Source organism: Micropterus salmoides, unplaced genomic scaffold (assembly GCF_014851395.1).
Source record: "Micropterus salmoides isolate LMB-PRFRI ecotype aquatic unplaced genomic scaffold, ASM1485139v1 Ms_hic_scaffold_10, whole genome shotgun sequence".
Taxonomy (NCBI): domain Eukaryota; kingdom Metazoa; phylum Chordata; class Actinopteri; order Centrarchiformes; family Centrarchidae; genus Micropterus; species Micropterus salmoides.
Window position 1 is genome coordinate 21,650,273 of NW_024040041.1, and position 26,740 is coordinate 21,677,012.

General features: G+C 39.5%; 1 protein-coding gene and 1 long non-coding RNA gene across 3 annotated transcripts in view; one reads left to right on the forward strand and one right to left on the reverse strand.

The window, feature by feature from the left end:
• adgrl1a (adhesion G protein-coupled receptor L1a) overlaps positions 1-4,952 on the reverse strand; it is a 97,533-nt gene extending 92,581 nt beyond the window's left edge. The window contains exon 1 of one of the 2 annotated variants that reach the window (XM_038709924.1): positions 4,090-4,951. The gene's annotated coding sequence lies outside the window, so the exon portion shown is untranslated. Of the gene's footprint in view, positions 1-4,089 lie in introns of both variants that reach the window. The other variant, XM_038709925.1, reaches the window with a different exon arrangement.
• The window catches only part of LOC119896536, a 33,802-nt gene continuing 7,207 nt past the window's right edge, over positions 146-26,740 (forward strand). The window contains exons 1-2 of the long non-coding RNA XR_005443237.1: positions 146-316; positions 5,794-5,884. This is a non-coding gene — a long non-coding RNA (uncharacterized LOC119896536). The remainder of the gene's footprint in view (positions 317-5,793; positions 5,885-26,740) is intronic.

The following is a 26,740-nucleotide window of genomic DNA, read 5'->3' on the forward strand; positions in this document are numbered from 1 at the left end:
CAAAATGTAATCTAGCATTTAAGAGGAAAACAGCCAACACATTACAAATAGCCTTAGAAAACATAATAGGGTATTTTTGATTGCAATAATTAGTCCAACAACAGCTGTTTAAAACCATTTTCAGTGTGTTTTGTCGGCAGTGGCAAAACACTGAACCACAATAACTGTCATTATAATCATAATGGCTTTCCTGTCAGGACAAGTCTTATCAGGCTGGTGACAAGCACAGAGCTGCCCCTGCCAGGTAAACAGTGCTGCCTACGAAGAGAAGCAGTGAGGGAAAGCTACCTGGCACTACACAATCTACAGTTTCTAGGTCAGTACAGTGAAAAACTGCCCTATGGATACACAGCATTTTGACAGAACTGAAAAGGCCATGAAAGATTAGCCTTTCATATGCACAAGGGGTACATAGGTACATATCAGCACCTCATGAGACACTATTAAAAATCATGCATCCTGGTATTGCCACATTCATCACTGGATACCTTCACCCTAATGAGATGTAATAGGTTGAAGAGGGCCCACTATTCATCTACTTAACTGAAACTACAATAGACAATTTTAATCTTCAACCCATTCTGATATTCTTGCTTTTATGCATTGGTTGATGCTGTCATCAACCAATGCATATCCATTTTGTTGCAAATGTCAGCAAATATGTAATGACAAGGTGGCAAATGTTCCAAAATTGTTTTGGTAAAGGTTGCAACTAGTTATCAACATGATTTTGAGAGTAATGTTAAAATGACATTTTGAGGGGGGAAAAAAGGTCAGACAATGACATACAGATACAATTAAATTTTGTTGAAATGGTTGTTTTGAATGGATTGTAATTGCAAATAATATTCAGAATTACAAAAATCAACATGGACCATGAACATGATTTTTCAAAATTAATTTCTCTTAAATCTTGTACTAGTTCTAATCGGATGTAATATCTGCTAGGCAATGATGAGATTAAGTTTATCATAAGAATATACCGCGGTGAATTTACTGTTCTGTACTGGCACAAAATATTCTACAATCATTCCCTCCTGGATGTTGAACAAGGTTACTGTGGCAGCATGTGTGTACAGTAAAGTGTGTGTGCAAGCATGTGTGTGTGTTTTAAGACCACATCAACAAATATCTGGATACGCTAAATACATAGGGGTGCAACAATGTTTTAACTTCACATGAAATTTCGAAAATTATTTACTATTAAACACAGAGTAGAAAAACAACTATAGTCCTTAATCTACTCGTCTAAAATTTCTCGCAATAAGGAAAGATGATGGGGGAAAAATCAAATGGCTACAATCTTTTTAGATTTATTTATTATCCCTTTTGTATAGTCTGCTAAAATTTAACTGGAACATGTTTTTCCCTGAATGGATATTTTGCTTTGTTGTGCATAAGAATTTCTGAAAAACATATACTTGACTTTATACTTGACCATTTCAGTGCATAACGGTAAATATAAATAATAAATAAAAATTAAATATAAAATAGAAATTTACAATAAGAAATGTAAAAAATATATTCTATATGAAAATTAAAAGAGCAGGGAGTGTGCAAATACTGACTACAGGAACTGTATGAATAAGCAAATGTTCACAATATGTGCAATAATGATTTGCGTTAATGTAACAAGACAAGTAAGAAATTTAAGAAAAATTTAAGACAATTTAAATCTAGAAATATAATTGAATCATGGATTTGGTGAATTCTTACAGCTGTGCTATAAAGTCTGTTTTTCTGTTCCTTTTGAATGATGTTATTTGTTACCACAAAGCCCATTGTCGATTGTAGTATAATGTGCTGCTACTAAAAGCAATACTCATTTTCATTTCACCATTCTATGCATGAAAAGAATGACAGTGTCCTTCACAGGTTAAGGACACATCTCTATGCAGTGTTAAAATCACCAATCCTTTATTGACATGTAGCATTTGGCCCCTTCCCGTAATTTGTGAAATGTTATCACAATACCAAATGCTTTCAACATCTTTTAAAATACAGCGAATTATTCATACATTATTCACATTATTCTTTGAACCAGCATAGATGCAATACATTTAGCTGTCCTGAGGGTGTGAAACATCATAGGTCATTTTCATTGCTGTATCTTTATGCTTATTTTCTATTAACATATTCATTTAGTCAGCCTTGTCAAAGAGCTACAGGGTTTACATACATATTGCAAAAAGGAGAGAGTAACACAAATGCAAAGGTAACAAGAGTACTCACACTGGGGACAGAGCACTGTTTTCTTACTCACAGAAAGTGTGTATGTGTGTGTGTGTGTGTGTTTGTGCATATACACTCTGTACTGTATATGAATGCACAAGTCTGTGCATTTGTCATGTTCACCAAACACATTTTTTTTTTAAACTAAATGCATTTGATAAAACAAAATTATTCTGTGCAAAGACCGTCACACAGGTTCTGTATACAGTATTTCCTTCACAACTGGTACCTTCAACAGAATAATATGGTTGTCGAATCCTAAATTCTGAGTATTGCAGAGCCTCCCAAAATGCTGAACTCACACTGAAATAAATCTAATTATGATTAGTGACTTATTAAAAGTCTGATGATCATTAATGCCATGCTAATGTATGACTATTATTCACCCATTGAAAGCCAAGAATAATTTTTCTGATGGTGATGTGACACACAGACAAGGGGGAAATAAATCCTTCTGTCTTCCCGGTGAGAGTGTTTGGCAGTAAACCAATTCCAAGTCTGGCTTCTTGAATGCCCAGATAACACAATCAGACAGTTGCAATATTGCTGTTTTACCACCTGAAGAATTTGAATTTCATTCAGCCCCTTCAGAATAGTAGACATGCCAATTTTTCCCCAAGAATTGGCAGGACAAACACAATGCACCGGTGAAATGAGGAAAAAGCTTACCAGCAGAAAATAACTGTTTTCAGGGTCTTTCTTGTCTGCCTCCTCAGGTACAACGTTACCATAATAACACACAAAGACAAAAGGTTTAATTTCTTCCATCATAACACATTGTAGGCGCTTGATGTCTTTTTATTAGATGTTTTATTATTAAATTGGGAATTAGTTCAGCATAGTAACAATATGAGGGCGCCTCAGTTTTCATTATATGAACCCGTCAACATTAGGGGGTCACATTTGATCAAATTTGAATATATGGGAGGAGTTTTTTTATGCAGCAGTGAGATGATACATTTGTTATTTAAGATATGAAATAATGGCCATTCCTATAGTTAAATTTGAGAGAAATTAAACCACATGTCATTGTACTGGGGATACCCTAGAACATTCCTCAAGGACTCCTAGGGCTCCCCAGACCCCTCTGATAGCAGCTGGCCAATAGGTAATGATTTGGCAAGGTACAGGATTAATGATGTAGTCGGGACATTGGGGATTGGGTAGAGTAGTTCACTTTGAGGCTGTACACTCCCTCAGATGCATTTATTCCTCTATTTGTCAATGACATACTTAATGCCTTTCTCTCTTCGATGGAACTTGTGCTCAGATAAAAAAAGAGATATTACATATGTAGCCAACATCCTAGGACAGTCCTTTTCCTCACCTACTTTTTCTGGTAAGGATGAAACCAAACAATTCGTCCAGGGAAGAATTAGTTCATCACTTATTAAACTGTTGGTTATTTGACAGCCTCATAATCTGCCTCGGTTTTCCCAGAGTCACCTGCTTCTGCCGAACAGTAAATTTCTTCCGCCACTTCACTTTTCTAGGACAAGCAAAGAGTCATTTTCCCTGGTCCCAGGCTGTATGTATTAATTAAAATTGACAAAATCTATTAGTGTGCAGGCCACGGTGTAATGCATAGGCCCACAAACGGGAGCCCTACACTCAAATCCGACTAAGTGCATTATGCACGCTTTATAAATATAAAGCGACTGCTGTTGACTCACCATAAACACAAATTCCAATCTGTCAAAGCATAAAATATCAATAAATAAATCGGCTTACACGCCTGAACACCTCACGCAGCCGGAAACTGGAAGCATGGATGGTGCACATCACATGCTATTATTGTCGCACTTGGTATCACATGTATTAAGAACATATAACATGGAAAATTTGTTTCGTTCTTACCTTGATTCCTCCAATCTCCTTTTCCTTAATTGCTCAGTGTTTCATTCATTCTCGCTTCCCTCCTTACTTGCCTCCTTCTCCTTCTCTCCCCCTCTGGTTATCACTCGTTTTGTCCTCTCTGGTCCCGTCTTCGTGCGGATGCATAAGAATTAAAAATTAATATCTTAAAGACAAACCGACGAAAAACTGGAGAGGGAAAAAATCCACTCGACTATAAATATGATAAAAGCAGTGGGGAGGGGGGGGGATCCTCACGGACAGAGCAGATTCTCACGAAAATGCGCCCGTGTGGGCATCAAAATAAATAACGGTGACGACACCATTTTCCTGCTTAAAAACACTAATAACGTGCAAGTTACTACAACGTTGAGCGGTGACGGTAGTGTGAAACTGAAGTGGAATATTAACAGAATTGAAGTTGTAATCGTGCTGTCCGTCCGTCGCTGCCTAGATGGCGAGCATGTGAGCAAATGTGCCACAGTCGCAGAACGTCCGCTTAAGACAAATCAGACCCTTGGATGTCTGATGTGTATCTGTTCACAGAAAGCTTCTATTTTCAAACTGTAGACTCGTCACCTTCATGTAGTCGCAAAAAATAATGTCGGTGCGAAATCACCCTTTGGAATTATTATTACACAGGCCATCTGCGGTTATCTTCTGCGTCCTGACGCACCGACGGGATCACTCGTCTATAGTATCCCTCTTCGTCGGCAGGCAGCGCACACTCTCATCAGGACCATTCACACGGTATTTTCGACCACTGCAGCTCTGCATCAGGCCCATTACAACCGAGCGCATTTATCATTGCCTGTACAGTTTGGTAGCCTAAAGACAGTATCAAGACAGTTTTAATAACCAACTCTGACTTAATGCAGGAAAAATGTGCCACTTCTGCCCGCCCACTAGTTAAATTGCTTCCTCTGTGTAGCACCAGCACTTGTTTTTTTTTGTTTCTTTTTTTTTTAGCTACCTAACTCACGTGGTTTCCAACAGTTGGGTTCAGGAACCAGATGTCCTTGAAATGGTCATCTGTGGTTGGAATCAGATATAGTTTGACTTAACTGAAACTGAATACTTGATTCAAAGGTTATCCACTGTTATCTCTTCACTCTCTGTGAATAATAATAATATGTTACTTATTAATTCTGTATAAATTCAAACAACTCCTCTCAAATGGTGCTATAAATTTGCATTACCTTTAAAGGGGCGTTTCACTGAAAAAATTAGTAGACCTTTCATAAGAAATTAAGTTGTTTTCCCACAGTGACAGCATGCAATCAGCATGTGACTGAATCTTGTTGTGTAAGAGCTCAAACTCTTTCAGTTTGATGTGAAGAAACAGTTTAGGCCTCAATGCTAGACCATGTATTTCAGGTATAATAGTTTTAGTGAAAGATAAAGATTTATTTAAAAAGATCCAACAATTTTCATATTGAATGAATAAACAAAGCCCTGCTAACATTGTGTGGGAATTGTGTAGATGCACCCTTACACCTACAAGAACTCCTCAATTTAAATTCATCTCAATGGGCTTTTTATATTTTTTGATTAGTTCAACAGCACTAAAGACAACATGTCTGATTAATGTCATAGCACTGATTCTCAGAAGGGACAAATCCTTATAAAGACTGTAGTTTGTTACCCCTATGCACAGTCACAAATGGATTTTTCTAAAGATTATTTTTCTGGTACTTCCACTGACAGACAAGTTGCAGAAGAACCCAGATGGAGTGCTGCACTGGGCTGATGTAGTGTCATAAACTGGCAGTTCAGGGGCTCTTCAGGATATTCACAGGTGAGAGCAAAAAGAGGAAATAATCTGAGGAATACAAAGCTAAAAACAAGTCAAAAGCCTGCACTGGAACATTATTTAGCAACTGTACAGCACAGAGAGTGAGTCAGGGGATGACACACAACAACAGTTCCAAACTGCGTTGAAACTCTTAACATTGGAAGTACATGTTACTCCTCAGCCTGCAGAGCTACCAGCGTGTAGTCAGGTTTCTCACATTCAGTTTTCTCCTGGAGGTATAAATAGAAAGCTGGCCAGAAGCCACTTTAGTCATATTTTATGTTTAGATACAGTGGCAGTGCAGGTGCTATAGTATACCTATCCGACACATTTAAAAGGTTTATATATATAGTATCATACATTAGAATGCCACATACTATACAATATTATAATGTGCATACAGGCTACATACTGCATGCCCACAGCATCCCTCATGTTATATATTGTACCACAGGACAAATGAAAGTGCAGCATCAAAGGGAAGCAATATACAGTTATGGTAAACATTTTATTTCACAACATACATTAAATGAGTAGGTTCAGTATATTGAGTGCATACGTGCAGCAGTTTTCAAACATATTCACATCCAGGAGTTGAATTAACTAGCAATAACATAAAGCCATCCTCAATTCAATACGCTGACAGATTTTACTACTGTAGTCTTACTTGGTCTGGTAAGACCAGTAGCTAATGATGGCTAATGTCAGCTAAAGTTAGTTAACTTTACGTAGATACTGGTGTGTAATTGACATTAGTGTGTCAGTCCACTGACTTTAAGACTATTCTCTTGTGATACTGTTACACTACAGTCATAAAAAAAGCTGTGAAAGCACTTCGTACGCTGCACAAAGGTGTTAATTATCACATCCTGTGTCCGCTGTGTGGCACTACATAGCACTTGGCGCTAAGACTATAACTGAATATTGGCATGTAGATATGTTTGAGGCGTGACTGTTATCAAGCACGTAAAGTTTGGTGCAGATGTGAGCATGTAGACTGAAGTTACAACAACTTCCTCTTTCATGGCGAATCATCAATTTTGGACACAACTCGTCCCGTTTCACGAAAACTCACTGTTTGTACAACTTTTAATCTGAAGTCGGTCGGACTAAATCCCTAGAAGGAGTTTGTTAAAGGAAGGAGTGTGTAAATCATCCCAAAATGACCATAAAATTCAAAATGCCCGAGTTCCTGTTGGGTTTAAGGCATCGCTCCAAGCGGCTTTTTGGTACATCTATTTGCCACTGAAATTTCATACATGTAGGTAAAACGTGCCACGGGGGCTGCTTTGTTAAAGGTCACTTCCTGTTGCCAGCAGGTGGCACTATGACTATGAGTGAATATTGGCATGCACATGTGTTCAGGGCAGGACTCTTATTAAACGTGGAAAATTTGGTACAGATTCTGAACATGTACAGTCAAGTTAAAACAACTTCCTGTGTCATGGCGAAGCGTGGAACTTCGGCGTCACGCCACCGCCACAAATTCCCTAGTAGGAGTTCGTAGGTTGTCGGGCATCGCTTCAGGAAGCTTTTTTGTACATCTAGACATGATACACGTACCACAGAAATTTTGTACACGTAGCTCAAACTTTGTCTGCAGGCTGCTCTATAGTGGGCGCTGGCAAGCCATTTTGCTACACCCAATGCGCAAAACCCAGAAAATACAAATTTTTTCGCCCCGCCTGAATAATGTGCAAAGTTTGGTGAATTTTAGAGTATGTTTAGGCCCCCAAAATTGAGGTTACTTTGCAGAAAAAACCAAGAAAGAAAGAAAAATTCCCTTCAGTTTCAATAGGGAACTCGCACTGAGGGAGATGTTTACTGCACCCATATGGTTCTACTCACTTTCAGTCAGGGCCATAGACTGGTCAAGGAGCCTAATAATGATGTCTCCTTATTGAAACATGAGCATACTGGAAACTGAAGGGACATTTAATGTGCTTTTATCCTACAGTTGTGACTTGTTGACATTGTCTATTGTTCAGCAAAAGTTACAAAGTCTCACTTTAATAGTTTTTTGTGCATCTTGATACATGTTTTTAGTAGAAACTAATACTTTATCTGTTTAACCCCCTAAATATATATTGAATTTTGAACACCTACACCAAATATATCTGAATACAGATGATATAATGTTGTTTTGTTTAATTATGGTTTTTAGATCATTCTTGCAAAGAGGGCTAATAATTCAGGATTAATCCCAGGCAGTCTTTGGTCTCCAGTGAGCACAGGGTAGGCTCTACTGCCAGATGAAATTATTTAACTTACATATCACATGCAACAATTGCACCAGTTCACAGTGCATGTTGCAATTTCTCACTCCCCTCTGAAAATGCCTTTGTCAGTTTCTATTACGATAGCTAATATTGGGCTCTATTGAATGGGCTCTACACGCCTTTGCCACTTAGCTTTCTGTCACACAGTACCTACTCTGTTATACTGCTCTCAAATCCAGTCAATTGACCTTCATGGGCCGCCTGACTCATTGCGCCAATAAACAGCCAGCATAATGTAGTTTGTGCTTCATGGCAGTCACACACTGTATTAGAATTTTTTTTCTAGATCAGATGTTATTCATGCAAAGTCACAGTGCTCTGTGCATTCAGAAGAGACTGTAGGTAAAACGCATCACCTACAGAAGTGAATGGCCCACTAAGAACCCAATGTAGACAGACTTATGCAAAGTCATGCTTTGCATAGGCTCAGCAGTTGTTCATCACACGCCGGTCTCTTAGCAACAACAATAGTGACTGCACATGATTAAGTGCTGATTGGCCTACTAAACACAAGCAGTGGATCCTTGTTACAAATACTGCAGCCCCCACTGCTTGATCACTTTACTCACGAATAATGTCATCTTAAGTCAAATAGTCTAAAAGAGAAACATTTATATATAGAAAGATATAGAAAGATTTGTAGATGCTCAATACTTAATCAGAGCTGGATATCATTACATTCTCTGGTAATGCTGGCTACACATTTGTGTTTTGTGCAGTGGTCTTAAAACTACACTACAAACACAGCTTATCACATATACAGTATGGACTGTTCGTGTGCTTCTACACACAACTTAAACCTTTTACAAACTTCACTGTGCTCAGATATCATTATCATCTGGATTCAGTCATGAATGATTGTCATTTTGCAGGGAGCTCAAAATATGTATAGTACAGTATAATGTTCATTCAAAGTTGTTAAGGATGACACTTTATTTTAGTACTCAGTATATTTGTGTTGTCTGAGGAGGCTCTCAAATAAATAGCTGCAGCTCAGAAACACACAGGAAACTGATTTTTTTGGACTGGATACTGATCAAAAGTTCAGCTATATTCAAAATAGACATCACCAAATCATAATTACTTTCCTGCTTTCACCCATATAAAATGATTCAGATAAGTGTTGATAAATGCAGTGGTTAAAATACACCGGGGATGGGAAAAAATGAAAGGAAATCCAAGATAAGAGCCTGCCACTACGTAGCTTTGTAGTGGTTTTGTACTGGTGTGTGGGGCTGTTCTAGCACTGAATAAATTCATTCAGGCTCGACCATGACTGTGAAAATTTCACAATGTCATTGTTAATAACAATTCTTTTTGTTCACTTGTGTCCCATGTTGCATTTATATTCTCAATACAGCGATGTCTTGCATGATAAGACAGACTTTATCAACAAAGCATCAGTGGTCGTGTTTGCCTGAATATTTCTTGTTTTCTTCTAAAAAGGAGGAGAAAATGGACTCATACAGCTGGCATATTTTAATTTGTTCTAGCTCATGTTTGATTAATGCCAGTTTTTCCTAGTCAGAGCTCATGTTTATGCAGAACCATTATTTACATAACACCTTGCCCTATTTGCAAATAGCTCCTACTTTCACAGTTATACAGCTTCTTGTTTTGCAGTGATTGACAAATTATCTCCTTTACCACAAAGCACAAAATCAAAATGTTCTTGTTATAAGACTTAGAAAGTAAATATTTTCCAATTTGCTGTATGAGAAATAGTTTGTTAAAGTATTTTTTGGTTGCAACACAATTATTAGTTATAATTAATTCAGGACTAATATTATATATTAATACATATTATATATTATACATATTAAAAGCTGCAAGGCATTACTTCAAAATGCATCTGTTTCATACAAATCACTATTATGCACATTGTATTATGTTGGTGGCACATAATTGACTAAATACCTGCATTTATTATTATCATGTTTCTATGTTGACAGATTGGCATTATTTATATATTTATATATATTTATAATCAATAGCCTAAAAACATACTACTACAGAACCACTGGAGGAAGTCTTTGCAGTCTTTCATGCATGCCCTGTATATACACTGGAGGTGGTGGAGTAGAAGGCCTGTAGGTGTGGATGTGAACAGAGTGGTAGGAAAGGAAACTATGTGGCATTTCTAGTAGTAAAAGGGGAAGAAACCAATGAAAAGGGTTTAAAAGTCCAACAAAGGCAAACAGACATCAGTATTTGAAGCCAGCAAAGCGTTGGTGTAACACCTCAGCTTTTATATAGCAGCCCTGTGACCGCCGGAGCGCTCTTCCTATCATGCTCTTTCCATTGGATGGATGTTCACAGCAAATGCTGCATTTCAACATTTTCAGAGACCACATCCATAAAGACACCTCCACCCCCCCTCTCTCTCTCTTTGTCTCTCTCTCTCCCTCGCTCTCCCTTTCTCACTCACCCTCTCAATCTCTCTCTTTTTCACTTGCTGTGTCTCTGTGTCTCTCTTTCCATTTTGCAATATGACATAGTCCATTATCTGCTCTTAGTACTAATTGGTGTATTAACGCCATGCTGTGGGTGACACAGTGAGAGAGAGCGAGGGAGACAGACAGCAAGAGAGAGAGAGTCGCGGGATGAATATGGATGAGGCAGAAGCAGGGCGGCAGCGGGGCTCTGGGGGAGGCAAGTACAGAGTGATTCTGCGGGAGTGAGAGAGACTAGGAGGCCAAGGTAAATCTTTTCAGCTACACAAGTGGTTAAGAGCAGCATGGCAAAATGACGAGTGAAGGAGAAAAAAAGAAAACCATCCTGTAATGGCTTGTTTTTTTTCAGTTGGCCTTCTCTGTATCCCTTTCTATGCTGCTCTCATCGTCACCACTTTCAACCCAATTATCCACTCTCCCTGGCGCCACTGGCAGCATATGGAAATGTAAATTGCAGGCGAGATGGGTTTTTTTTCCGAAACTGTGGAAGGTAAGCAGCTCTTAAGGATGGGGAGAGTAAAAGGAAGAAAAGGAAGATATGACAAACAACTGAAACTGAGGGACCACCTTTAGTCCCAATAGCTTGTCAGTATTGCTACTCTATCGGATACACAAATCCACCCACGAAAGAAAATCTAGTAGACTGAGGTTGATTTATGCCACGACACACATACACAGTGTGAAGCCCAAATAAAATTTGTATAAAAAGCGCAAACATTCGCTATGATATAGCTTTTACAAATGTGACTTGATATTTGACACTTTCAGAGCAGATAAATCCAATTGTAATGTACAAATATTCCACATATGGACGCACACACTCACTGTGTCATTCTCAGGCTCACACATGCCCAGTGCCGAATTCACACATTTAATTATATGCAGAGACTCCAACACAGTTGCACCACAGAGGTACACTTCCTCTGTGCTTGAGAGGCTTTTCAGACCCGGGCCAGGATGTAAGCCCTCAGGCTAGTGAATAGCTGCTGAAGCTCAGGATACAGAGATCAAAGGTGCTCATCTTCTCCCATGCATGTGACATTGAGACATGTACAGGCTGATTATTCAGATAAGCAGATCTATCCTCGGGGGTGGAGGCAAAATGGAGGCGAGTGTTTTGTTCATTATCATTAAGATCTGGCTTTTCCTCTGTTCACCTCCCTTCTCTCCACATGCTCATATTCAGCCCCCGCAGTGCTGATGAAGCCAACTTCTCAAATCCGCAATTTGCTCAATTATTTTCAATTATCCCGCCATCGCTGCTTCTATCATTCCCCTTAGTTCAATTGTGAACAGAAATCACTTGTTGATTGACAGCAAAGGCCAATTAGAGGCGGGATGAAAACTCAAGCCTCTATGGTAATTACTGCTGATTGGTGTCACACAGACATTTTAGAGGCCTTACCCACAGAACTGAACTGAACTTATATTGATAAATGTCCTCACCATGCAGCCACTCTTGCTATCATCAACATACTGTACATTTAAAAAGGATTCCTGCTAGGGTAGTTTAAAGTTTGCAGATTTACATAATGATGTGCTTTAAGATTTACTTAGGTACATGCCCAAGGAAAATTGTGTATTGTAAGAGCTTTCAGAGGGAGTGTAGTAGTAGTGTGAATTTCTATCTACCGAGAGCACCATGTCTGTGTGCCTTTAGCACATTAACTTCAAGGTAGTGCTGTCTCAAGGATTTAGAAAAAGACTTCAGCAGTGAGCACAGGAATCAATGATGAACTCTTTTTGAGAACGACAGAGAGACCCACAAATTCAATATACCTTCAGCAGTTTTGCTGTCTGGGTTCATTCAACATTTTCTAGTAGCTTAATGTAGGGTAGTTAAGGCAAAATAGAAAATCAGCTACTTCATATATTTTCATTTTGTTGTGTATCTTTATTTATTTAATTTTTTATTAGGTTTTGTACACAGTAATCAATTTATTTGTTTATTTTGCAGTCAGTAATGAAAATGTAAAATTTGACCTTGCTACTGCTTTTGTTTGTAGTCATGTTCCAGAAGTGCCATAGTCTATAGTCCGTATTATTGATTACTTGTTCTTTGAGCAAATTTATACAGTAGAGACAAATACAAATAACATAGTTACTGTGAATATGGGTCAGGTTTCCAAACAACACAGTGATGGTCACTGTTTAACCACTGTAGTGCTAAATTTTGTGGTAATTAACTGCCATGGCAGTTCCCCATAATAGTCATAATTACTAGTTAGCAACACTGTGCTCTCATTAACAACAATGCTGTAAATGACTCTATTCAAAATGTCAATTGTATTATTTAATATGGACATTTCTTTTTTATATCTTTATTTAGTTTCACCCTAGGTTAATTCAACTTTGGAAAGTGCACCCAGCTTGACTGTATCTATATATCACATGTATCAGTAATGTAACTTAAAGCAGTATAAACTTCAAGACTAAAATAATGGTAATACATATCTAAAACTTTTTTACTGGACACTGAATCATCACTGTTGAAACACTAATAATCACTGAATTTTGTTTCAGGTAACATTTCAAATGACAACAGTTTATAAAAGTAGCTCAATGATTTGAAGTATGTTCATGAGATTTTAGAAAGCTCCAATTCCAAAGACCTTTTGCTTATTCTGTTCTGCTTCCTTACTTTACATCAAATACTGCGACTAGCCAGCTTCAAGGGATAGTAAGCGATTCTGACAAACAAATACACAACTCTCTTCGCTGCTCCCTCCAAAGCTCCGCCCGCCAAATTCATGGACACGCATTGCCAAGGCGACCAGTACTAGTATCCCTGCAGAAATATGGCAGAATTCTGCTGCAGAAGTCTGTTGGCCGAGTGCATAATAGCCTCAATAAGGTGGCATGTTTTTTGCAGTACTGTAGAAAGTATGACAACAAGCCTGTCAATATTTAAATATGTACTGAAGCAAAATAATTTTCTAACACTACATCCACACTACTACATTTTCATTTTAAAACATAGACCTTTTGGTATGTTTGCACCTCCCGTCCAGACTAAAACGGCAAATCCGAAGACCTAAAACAGAGAAGTTTGAAAACGCTGTCAACCCCGTTTTCGTTTTAAAACTCCGGGGTAGCATTTTAATGCGAACAGGGGCAAACGGAGGACTTTCGAAACAATGACACGGACACCCACATTTGGCTTCCTGATTGGGTCTTATAAGTCATGCAAAGCAAAAACACAAAGCTACTGACAGTGTTTTTGTTTTGGTATTTATATTAAAATGTTTTGTTCTATGCAAATAACATAACATAACATAACATTGGGACTGTGCATGTTGCCTTATTTGCTTTGCGATGACCCCCAGTCTGTTCTCCACCGCCAGTCGCTCTGTACTGTATTACTTTCAGTAACAGTTCCACCTCGTCGTCAGTCCTCGCAAACTAATCTCTGGTGTGGTTATTCACTATTGCTATTCTTCGTTGGTATGTAGTATTATTTTATTCTTTCACCGAATATCCTGCAACTGCGGAGTAGACATTCTACTTCCTTTTTACACCGGCACGTGCATGCCCAATGTACGTGAATGGCCACTAGATATGCATTTTCAGTCGTTTTAATATAGAATCCGTTCTTCAGCATAAATGCTTGTGTGGACGAAGATTGTTTTCGTGTATTTTCGTGTTTCAAAAATGTAGTAGTGTGGATGTAGTCTAAGCCAAAGTCTAGTTTATGTGTTGGTAGGATTACCACTACTAACTTCAACAGTAGCGAACAGTAAACTAACATCATCAAATGAATGACATGCAAGCACACACACTGCATTCAAAAGACAATGGAGTAAAAATCTAGAGAGAGATATTTGGAATAGTTTTTACAAAAGTTAAGTGACTGACAAGAGGATGATGTGTTTGCATAAGATGCAAAACAAAAAAGGAACGTAACATCTCGGTTCTGGTAATTTTAGGCTACTATAACATTTCGTATTATGAATCAACCCAACATCTAACTTCTTTCTCTCTTTATGCCCTTCAGACCTTTTCCATTTTGGCTGTTTCAAAGCAATCTCTCCTTCTTTACAGAGCCACAACTCCAGTAGTCCTGCGTGCAAGCACGAAGGCCACCTGATTGGTTGGAACAATGTTGTGGGGACGGTACCGCACTACTTTCTTTATGTTCCATTTACAGACACAAGGCTGTGTAGGAAAAGAGTACAGAGTACACACAAAACGGAGAGCTAGAGAACTGTGAGGAAATGTTTGCTGAATTTAACAAAAAGTGTATTGGATTAAAATCACTTACTATCCCTTTAAGATATTCTCACAGATGTAGGGTTGAACTTTTGGTTTTCTGTAGATTTCTTCACTAACTAACTGAACAGGATGAAAAATGATTTAAACCTGAACCCCCTCTCCTCTTTGCTACCCTGTAAGAAACAGTTCACGTGGGCCACAGCTACTGACTTGCACTGTTGTTTGTGACGACTTGGCCGCTGATGCAAGCAGTGGTTACTCAAGACTCCCCTAATGACATTATGGGCTTAATGAGTTTTAATTGGGAGGAGATCTTAACTTGCAGGCCTAATTGCATCTGATTAAAGACAATATTAGTTTTACTGCTGGCAAATTGGTTGGGGAGGGTGGGTGGGGGGTGGGTTAGAGGGATCGATGGTGTCCTTATGGAAATATCCCAAATGTCCTCCAAATGGTGATGAAGAGATGCAACAAAAGCATTGGAGGAGACAGGGCCAAGTGAAGAAATACTCAACATACAGTGATAGTGTGCTAAGGGGAACACACTAGGAGAAGTGATAAGATGAGCAGGACTGAAGGTTAAGTACTAATCCAGAACAACTCTTTGTCTCACCTCTACAGCTTTTTAAGACACACTCACACAATCACAGAGTACACCTTTAGATTGAAGACACCGAAAACATACAGATTATTCCATTACACACATACAGCACAGTATCTCTCCCCATGATTGCTCCATCTGGTTCCTAACCATTTTAACTTTCACTTCCCAGTAGCTTAAGTGCTAGAACCTCATACTTCTGTACTGTATGTATTTTTAGATATTACTTGGCTCACAGTTTTCTCATGAGTGGTACATTCTGGAGCTGTGAAAATCTCCCCTTAAACTAATTTTGCAACGTAATTTGTGTGATCTTCGACAGATAAATCAATATTTAAGTGAACGAACGTTTACCACTCAAAACTGGGAAACCAGTTAAACCTGTGTTCTCATCTCTACAGCAACCAATCTTCATGGACTTTTTTTCTGTTAAGCTAACTGGCCTGAATAAAAAAATACAGTCATATCTTCCAGTGAATGATATGGCAGTGTATTTCTGTTCTTAAAGAGGCAATATGTAGTTTTCAGTGGCTGCTAGCGGTGCGGTTTTAAGATTGCAACCAGGTGTGTGCTCGTACGCGTGTGCTTGCTTGAACTCATAAGCGTGCATTATCCGAAACACAGCCGCTTTCATACAGAAATCCCGCAATAAATGCAGAAACACCGGCAGGCTCTGTTACTTCAACATTCCTGGCTCAGAGGTAGATCAGCACCGGCTCACACAGCGCAGTGAGCCACATATTGGCACAATATTCAAAGGAAAAAAGGCAGTGTGAGAGCAGCTATAGACTGACGGGGAGACAGCTTCACTTAACATGCTGGAAATTCAAGTAAACTCCCACTGCAACGTTAGAGTAATATTTTTATCAGCTTGACGCTGAACTAATCCATGCTTGTTACATGATAACGTGACATTTACTGCATTTAGCCGACATGATACATCGGCATTAGATCATCTGCTGCTTTTCAGTAACTAACATTACAATTTGTATATCTTTCACCATAGGCTCAGCAATGTGAGCACAGCCACATGGACTGGATGATAACGAAACAGTTTGTGAGCTAGACAGAATATTATAATGAGATTGTTGCCAGACTTTATCAGCAGTAAGTAACGTTACTTTAGTAAATGGTTCTTCCACTGTGCAGTTATTTCGCATTATTGTATATTATGTGGGTCACGTAAGTTACAGTGACTGATACAGTGGGCAAGCTATGAAACTGAGTATTGGCAAAACGTTAGTAAATCTAAATTGAAAGTTGTGAAGCAAACAGCAGGAGATCTGTGTTAAAGTAACGTTAGCCGGCTGCTCCTTCCTTACATCAAAGCTAGAATAAACACACTCCACAAAAATGCTCCACATTTGCTTTGTATGTTACATCCTTTCTTGCAGGCTAAATCAACACTTTGACATAATACCGGTGCTACACTGGATAGTAACATGAATCGCGTAAGCTGGTGAAGTAATGTGTGTGATTTCTAAGTGAGGGTACAGCCCATTGACAATAAGGCAGTGAAAATTTGATTTATGAATTAATGATTTCATTGAAAAACTATATATAGCTCCTTTAAATCCTACAGGACGTATTGGTTTTTGATGACATCATCTTACATCTGAATGCTTCTTCACAGAATCAACCCAAAACTGTTCAAAATCTTAACATTAATGTGTAAAAATACTGTTCAGGGAAGGTTTATTATGGTTTCACAGGGAGAGCAGACTTACTGTTTATGGACCTTGCAGTGACATTAAAGACTTGATTTGCATTTAAGTAATTGATTAAAACTTGAAGGGCAACCACATCGATTTGAGTTATTATGTATAATTATACATATTTACGTCCACAAACCATAGGAAAACATACTTATGCACACAAACATAAACACACTGATGAAAATAGGTACGCAAATAAAAACACATACAGTGCTCGTTCCTTCTCCATAAATACATGCCCTGGATTGAGGGTGATTTAAAGCCAGACACAAGAGAGTATAGTAAATTATGCGTGTATGAGGCTTCATTTCCTCCTCTTCTTAAGCACTTGCTTAATTGCCATTCTCACCTGAGCAATTGTATAATTTCCTTTATTTTTCTCCTCCTCTGCCCAGAATATGAGTCTATAATGAGCTGTGGGTGTCCCCCAAAGCTAAGCCTGGCGCCTTGAAATAGGTTTCACTAATTTACCAATTAGTCATAAGATACAATTAGTGTGCAAGTTCCCTAAGTCCATGAGTGCCCCCACCACCGGCCTCCCTACTTTGATTGTTCAATCTCTGCAGTGATCATTACTCCATTACTTGGCTCATGCTCTTGCCCTGCTTTGTTCAGCCTCACTACGAAAGCGAGGTCCCACCTGCACTTTGGATATTACTCTAACCCTATGTGCCTCAGAGGGAATCGGTGAGGGAGTGGGAGTGTGTGAATGTGTCTACGTCCGCAGCTCTGGGTTTCTGTTTAAGTGCAGCTGGGACCGGTTTCACTGACCAGGAGGATGAGAGTTGGGGAGGGGAGGGGGGGCGTCTGGAGACTAGAAAACTTATGAGAACTGAGACAAGTTACCAAGTAACAAAGTGAGAGTTTGCTGGAGGTGCAAATCTAATTTATGGTTGGAGAATACCGTGTTGTATTTCTCTCCTTGGTTTGCTCAGCCATTAAAACTAAACCTGAGGACAAATAGGAAACATAAAAAACAACAAATAACAACGCTACTGTGCTCACTGTTGATTGCTATTATGCTGTGAGTAAGGCTCTGGGTGAACAGAAATCAATATGTGAGAGGTCATTTGTCTGTGCCATCTTTATGTATTAAAATCTACAAATGAGCATTTATTCAGGTTTATGAAAGTAAGAAATGTACTGAAAAAATGTTCCCAAATGTGATACATATAACCAAATCACAGATTTAAGGATGGATACCTACAAACAGGTAGTGCATGAGATATGACCAGTCTTTAGCTTCAGAGGCAGGAGTTTTTGTGTCACTTGCTGTTGGCATGAGGGGACACTTAGAGTGTGATCACACCAAACATGTTTGGAGCATCCAAGGTGGGTTAAAATCAAGGACAATTGGTTGAAGAAGCTCAAAGATGTGTCGACTTTCGTCCAAGAGAAACGTCTTCGAGCTCTCTTCAGTTCTGAAGAAGCCTCTTGGATGAGAGACAAAATGTCTTTGAGTATCTTCAACCAAGACCAGTTGCCCTTGATTTTAACCTACTTTGGATAACTACGACTGGGCAGACTGAGAATCTTCACAGACATGTTTAGGGCAGTTTATTGAAACTGTGGAACATTTTTGTTAAATCTAGGCGAGCTATAACAATGCCATACTACAGACAACTGGCTAGTCACTTCCATCGGACATGTAAAAACTGGAGTACAGATTATGGACTCTTTAGACTTATTGATGATGATGATGATTAACTTTGCTTCACACAGTGATGCTTTGTTGTACACCCTTTTACAATTGGTGATGCATCCTAAAGTTGTAATCCTTAAGATTTCAATCCTAGCTGATTTGGTGATATCAGCAAATGTGATTTCAAACACAGCAAACACTCGCAGCTAATTTGTCAGAAATACCACAGAGGAGCAACTGTTGAAGCTGTCTCCAGCAAAGCAAAACAAACCCACGCTGCTTGACTAAAGAAGTAAGGAGAAAATAATTGCCAAAATGTGATGTGATTACACACTGTCCATGGCACAAGTAAACAGCAGGACACAGGAAAGTTAGTTACCTGCTAAAAAGATGCAAGTGTGTAACAGTTCACTGTGGCTGCTCCTTCTTCTTCCATTACTCCCTTGTAAAAAGTTTTGCCATGAATGCTTTCATTGTAAATCAGCAGCAGTATGAAATGTTTGTTTTTTTTCTAATGGCAACACCATAATGCAGCTTTAATAGTGGGAGTAAATAGGAAACAGCTAGGCTGATTTTGATGATAAAATTGTAAACAGCAACGCTGGATTACATGCTGCATAATCTTTGTGAATCTTCCATTGCTCAAATTACCTTTGTGAAAGTAATTTGAGCAATGGAATGGTGGAACCGCCACTAACAATGAAAACAAATATATAGAGTAGTTTACTGAATTTGAACAATAAATCTGATCAAAAACAACTTCATGAAAAAGATTCTAACTTTAAATAGTCATTATACTGTGGAACCTCTGGAGAAGACACATTATAGAGATACATTGACAGGTGAGTTCGACTACAGGCTAACATTAGCCACCGATCATAGCTTAACAAGTAAAATGTAGTGGCAAAACCTCTGACTCGTATAGCTCGATAGCGAGGTTAAGTAGACTTTCAGACTCACTACCGGTCAATTCCACTCTGGATCAACACATTTAATGTAATAATATGAAGCTTTTAGGCACCAGTCAACATGGAGCCTGCTGTAATGAACTTGAACTTAAATATCCACTTTTTCTCACTGTTTAGATGAAGGATAATAGGCTCAGACAAAGGTTAGATAATACTTAGCTATAACTTATTGCAGGCTATAACATCACTGAAAGAGTTGAACACAAGCATACCACACTGTCTGCATTGTTTTGAGCACATCTCTGAGCAGGACGGGCCCAGGTAAAATCAAGGAGCCAGAATTTTCAAAAAAAATCAGGCCTATCCTGGAGTAGACTCTGATCTGTGCATCATCTGAGTCTATTTTTGGGTTTGAAAATGTGCCTTTACCTTAAACCCATGGGTAACAAAGTATAATTAAAGCAAATAATTTAGTCACTGCATATCAAAAATGTATATGTATTTATTTACTTGTCATTTATTTCAGTCTTTGACAATCCTCCATCTGCAGCTTCTTGCCCCCCCCCCTCCACTGTACCTTCCTCTCTCACTCACTTCCTCTCAGAGGTTCATTCCCTTCATGCTAATGGACCCCCCCCCCCCCCCCCCCCCCCCCCCCCATGTCTATCTAATCAAAAATCAATTAAAAACACCTCGCCGCTGAGTCTCCAGAGCCAAGCCTAGGTTGAGGGTGGAACAGAAACACTTCCCGCACTCTCTCGCTCTTTCTCTCCCTCTCACAATCTCTCCCTCACTCCCTCTCTCTCTGCCTCTTCCTCCTATGGTCTCCTTCTCCCTCTCCCCTAAGCTCCGCCCCCCTGTCTACTGGAAGTTGGCAACATGATTTACGAGAACGGAGAACTTAATTTATATATTTTTTTCCTCTTGCATCCTCTCATTTATTTATTAGATTTTTCTCCCAGCCGCCTCTTCCTGTCTCTGGCGTGGAGGGGAGGCGGAGGATAGAGGGAGAGAGAGGATAGGATTAGATGGAGAGTGGTCTCGGGGCAGACCAGTAGACTGGCAGGCCTGCAGACATGGAACAGATCTGTCCCACACTTAATGGCATTAGTGCCGTCCCTGAAAGGGGGAGGGGAAGCCAGCAGGGAGACAGGCTAACATATTAAAACTGCTTCTATACCAGACGCTTGTCTACTCCACTCAAACTCCAACTCCAACTTCAACTTTCTGTCTTTCTGGGTGTATTTGTGTGTTGTTCAACTGAGCATGTGACAATTGTTCTGTCGAAACTGAACTCAGCTCTTGACTTAGACATACTCCTTTTAAAGTCATATAAACACAGGACCCATCAGAATACATTTTTCTAAATTTGGTCACACTGCACATACACACACAGCACAAATAATATGCCCTTTATTCTGCACACATGTCGATTCAGGCAGAAAACTTGCTCTACAATCGTGTCAGGTGCAAATGGACTTCAGCTCAAAAGCTAACATGGCCCTCGGTGGAAAGTGACATCTCTGTCAACTCTGTCTATGTGGATAAAACTACATCACTTCTTTCTCTGCACTCTCTCCTTAACTCATTTACACTTACCCTTTTCCCACCAGGATTTTGCACATCTTACCAATCTGTGAGACTTTGGTGTGATCAGTGCCGGATTGCTGACTGTCAGCACACTTTCCAAAACTAGATCCGAGCCCCACGGCACCCTTAGAGGCTCAAATTACCCTCTCAAACCTGCTTGGACAGCACACTCATACTACACACTACTACTGTTCCAGGAGCATTGAGAAATTGTATTCAGGAGTTGGACAAGAATGGTGAGGATTAAAAGGAAGAAAAAGACAGTTCAAGGTGGAAGATTGGAGTCAGCAACAAAAGACCAGGGACAGAAAAGAGTCAGACAAAGAGGAGATCGCTCAGCTTAAAAAATGCACATATCAAGTGTAGGAGACCACGGAGAGGCCGGAGTAGAGGAAGTGGCTTGGGAATGTGATAGGACATTGACAGACAGGTGGAGCCAACACGCTGTGTCTTTTGATTAATGGAGCAGAGAGTTAGTAAATATACATGGACCCCGCCCTCCAGCTCTTTCAGCTGTCTCAGCACAGCGCGGCATGGATGGATGGGGGATTTCTATCTCGCCTTTAAGAAAAGGTTAAGTCAAGGCAATATTGTTGTGGATCTTGAAAATATTAGCAATGCTTTCCCCTCTGTCATGCGACCGTGATTTATCCATCTTCCTCTGTGCAGGTTGTTGAGGAGGAGGAGGAGGAGGAGGGAAAGCGGGGACAGGAGATCGGCAGACACTAACAGCCTGGGGAGTGTTTTCTCTTTATCTCTATGTCACAAAGGCCACCCCGGGTACAGCAGGTGTGTCTGGGAACAGCTTTAGAGAGAGCTATTGATCCTACTGTGTACTCCTACTGTATATAGCCGAGCTCTGCCCACATCCTCACACCCTGAGGAAAACTATACAGGAACAGGCCACGCTAAAGGTCACCCTCTGATGGAGATAGGAAGCTGCATCTGGCTCTGCATACCTATTTAGTGTCTTAACTGGCTTGAAACCTTATTACTAAGTCAATCCTCATTCTCACACACTTTCATTTCAAAGCAGCAGTTATGCGTAGTGATTGTTAACATTGCTGTGGAAAATGGGGAGGGAGAACAACAAATAGCATGACTAGACTATATTAGTACTTTATTAGTTGGTTAAAAAAGTACAATTACGAACATTGATTAAGTTGTTACCCGCAGAGCCCAGTAATTATCAATATCAATTATTGCTTGTTTCAGCTATGATTTTAATTTGATGCATTATCAAAACTTTTCTGTCACATAACCAGCATTTCCACCTTCTCATAGTTTGTCATTTTTTAAAGATGCTCCTGTAACATGTCCTTGCTTAGAGACTTATTAGTTAATTACATATTAGAATTTTCTGTTCCTAATGTCTCAACACTACAAGAAATATGTCCTCTTCAAAGAGCAAGTTAATATTAAAGTTGTTTCCACCTCAGTTCAAAACAAGGTCACAAGATGGCAATAGCTTCACAATTTGTATTGGAGATACAATTAAAAAAACCTTTTTTGCATCTAATTCACTGAGGTACCACATATTGTGGTTGGCATTTTCTGAAAATCTTAGAAAAACTGTAGGACACTGTTGTTTGAAAATGCAGAATGGATTAATAAATACATTTTATTCCATTCAGCTGACAGTCCAGGATATGTCATATTCACTGAAGGCTTTATCGTGAGAATTGTAAGTAATTTTATTTAGCTGTGTGTTTCTCAGGCACTTCTTTAAACACTGGACACTGAATTGGTTTGTTGGATGCCACGTTATGCGCAGCTGTATGTGTTTAGCCTGCAGTTAATTCTGGATGGAAGTGAATGTCCATTAAATGTAATCTTGTTTTTCAGTCCAGCGCTCAAACCACAACTTCAGAGAATTGGCCACCGATGAAGACATCATCCATCATCCTACTGACGCTCAGCCAGAACACTTAGAGATAAATATGGAGGCTTTTCAAGTTGTACCTGTCTATGAAAAACCACCACAATCATAAACACACACAGAGTATGAATACACAAACTCATAATTCCTATCTATTTCTGCAAATCAAATTTGTAAAAAAAAAATTTTTTTAAATTCTCGTGCCTATTCATGAGCTACTCCTCATTCTGTCAGCAGCAGCTTCACCGCATTTTGTCCAGCGTCATTATTTCACAATCTTGATGATGGCTGCTGCTGTATGTCTGCATGTGTGTGTGTACACCAGCTTCTCTATCCCACCTTAACTCCTCAAAATGTATGAAGAAACCCAAAATAATCCACTCAGAAATTTGAGTTCTTGGTTTAATGAAATAGTGCTTTTAGAGTTGATCTGAGGAGCCCACTAGAACACTTATCTTAGCATCAACAGTGCTGCAGAAAAAAGAGCCGCCTTAATCTGATTGCTGGAGCTCTAAAAGGTTTTGTGCACATGGGTTCCTCTGCAGGCCGCTGGGCTCCAGGGCCAGGCTGGGCACTGAGGCCTGACTGCCAGCCCGACTTCGTGGCTGGACTGGCTGATAAAGTCCAGAGACTCATTGGTGTCTTTGTTAGCCACCAAGAGCCTACGAGTAAGATGATACCAATTAGAGGCTTTGAAAGTGTGATTCAATAAGTGGACACTACACACAGATGGATGCAGAAGCTCACAGATACACAACACCCATACCTTTTTCATACAAAAAAGATACAGTTATGGTATGTGTCCACACACACATGCAGACACATACTTTTAGACTCTGTGATTTGCTTTTGTTCCCTTTTTTTCACTGTACACCTACACATCAGTCTATGGACTCACACAGAGGAATTCATTTATCAGCGGTTCACAGTGCCCTGAAGCAAGTGAGAGCTGCAGCAGACATTGATCAAACTGACTTCTAACATGAAGAAGTTCAAAACCGCACTTTTCAAATCCCTTTACTGCCAGCAACCTTCCACTACTGAAATAAAAGAAAGCACTCATACTCACACACATACACATACTTGCACATTATTACACCCTGCTGTGTGTATTCTACCAAACATGAGCACACAGACTCACAGACCCACACTCACACACTCTTACACAATGCAACCTAACCCTGACATTTTTAGCTCACACTCATACAAAAATGGCATCAGTGCCTTTCACATTCCTCATCTGAATGACTGAGAAAATGTTTCAGTGATAACAAAGGTATTTTAAAAGTGACAGTGAAAACAATTCAATGACTGAATGCACTGTTTTTTTAAAGGAGCCATGTAGCTGTTCCCTGAAATGAGCACATTGTGCTGTTAAAGTACAAATCATCACCTCAAATTACTAATTTGTGCGCTCAATGGCCTTTTTCATTCCCTCATTTTAGTAATGTGTACCACTGAATTACTTAATTTGCTCCTTTGAATTAATAATTAGTGCCCTCAAATTTCTAAATCACACACTCAAATTCTTTCCAATTATTAGCATAATCACCTTCGTTCCATTTGTTCTTGTTCCCCCGACATTCTCATTATAGATGCTTGGATCTAATACTGTTTTATCAGGTTTTAGGCTGTTAAATACAATTTTGTATTATCTTTGGCATTACTTAAACTTATTTTACAGGATAACAGATGAGCTTTGCTGAAAGAGAGGGAATGCAAAAGTGTGAAGGCTAAAAAGTTCGAATTCACCTGTGTCAGTTTGCCACTGAGACTGCAAATCTCCACCTTTGGTTCAGATAAGCTCTCTAAACTACTCAAAGAATAACAGAAGCTTGTGTTCCTCCTACAAACAACACTAAATCCTGTTTGGCTTCCACAAAAGTCAAGGAAATACACCATCTTTTTGCACAGCAGCTCCAGAGTTATTAGCCTTTGTTCCAACTGTTTTGCATATTCAGCCTCCCTTCCAGCCCACATAGATGTTAATGCACTCCCACACAAACAGATCGGTGTGAACAGGGCAAACATATTTTCCATCTCTCTCTCTCTCACACACACATGCACTGTCTCAACTGTCTTTCACTGCTGTCTTTTTCTAAATCCCACTCACATCACACGTAACCAGGCACACACATGTCCAAACACACACACACACACACACACACACACACACACACACAGATAGTTGCACAAAGTATGTATTTCGTGAGTCTCTGGCAACCACCTCTCAGTGTGCTGGATCAGCTGAAATAGGATCCATCCCTCAGATCCCACTGTACCTCTCACACATACTGATGTAGCCTGATCTCCTGTCAGTGAGATGGCCTGCAGGGAGCGAGTCTGGGGCTTATAGCACGGCCTCCAGAGACCTTCTCAGCCAGATGCTCAAAGCTGGAAAGCCAGGAAACAATAGATACTACAGACAGCCAGCGATATTATGGGGCCAAGGCAGCTGCACAGTGGGCCCGCGTTGTTTATGTTACTTTATATGACATCACATCACAGCTCAAGTCTGGCAAGTCACCAGTGTTATGATGTGAGACGAATGCAGTACAGCGATACGCCTCAGGACACACATAATTGCATGGTAACACACTTGTGCATACTTGTATAAAGGCACACACGTGCACTTAGTTCACCGTGGCAACGGTGTCACAACAGTGGGCATGAAAACAGACTGTGTCAAAGCGAATCTACAGCACAAAGGCGGTGTGTCACTGCATGATAGCGTTCAAATGAAACCATAGCCACAGCTCTGACTCTGCAGTCGCTGGTTTGCAAGGTGTTTAAAGAAAAAAAAAAAGGTGTTTTTACAACTTGGGTCTTATTTTGGTTTGTATTGGCTAACAATGACATTAGTTACAACAATTTATTCAACAACTTGTTTGCTGAGATCTGGAGCTGTAAATCTCAGCAATTAAGTTTGTGTCTGTTTATAGCTTCCATTTGTTTGTGACTGCACATGTAATGTGTCCATTGACATGCCTGTAAAAGAAAAAAGCTAAAGTGAAAAATGTTGCTAATCAATATTGTAAAAAACAAACAAACAGAAAACATAGTGAATATAAAGTCAGAATGTGTGGTTATAATCAAAAAAGTAAGACTATTAATTATTCTGGAGTTATTACTACGTTCAAGTTATTACTACGTTCAAGTTATTACTACGTTCAAGTGAATCATCAATAAAAATCAATTCATCAAAACTCTCTGCCCATGTTTCATGCTACAGAGCTGATTTCTTTACACAGACGAGCATGTAAAATAAAACAGCACAGACTTGCCTTGTTGTGGGAACATTGCATTCATTTCTTCCTTCAATACAGTTTTTTTTTCCCGGGAGAGGCAGGTGCTCCACTCTCTGCAATACAGTTTGGTATATCCCCCTTTTCTCCCTTCTTTATTACTCTCTTTACATGAGAATGTATAAATATGGGATTATTGAGAAATTGATTGTTTCTCTCCAGTGTGGCCTTCCTCCCATTATTCTCTCATGCCAGCATAAGAAGCTAAAAATCCATCTGTGGCCCTGGCTGCAGACAATTGTCTGAAAGACCTGCTCCATCCAAACTGAATTAGA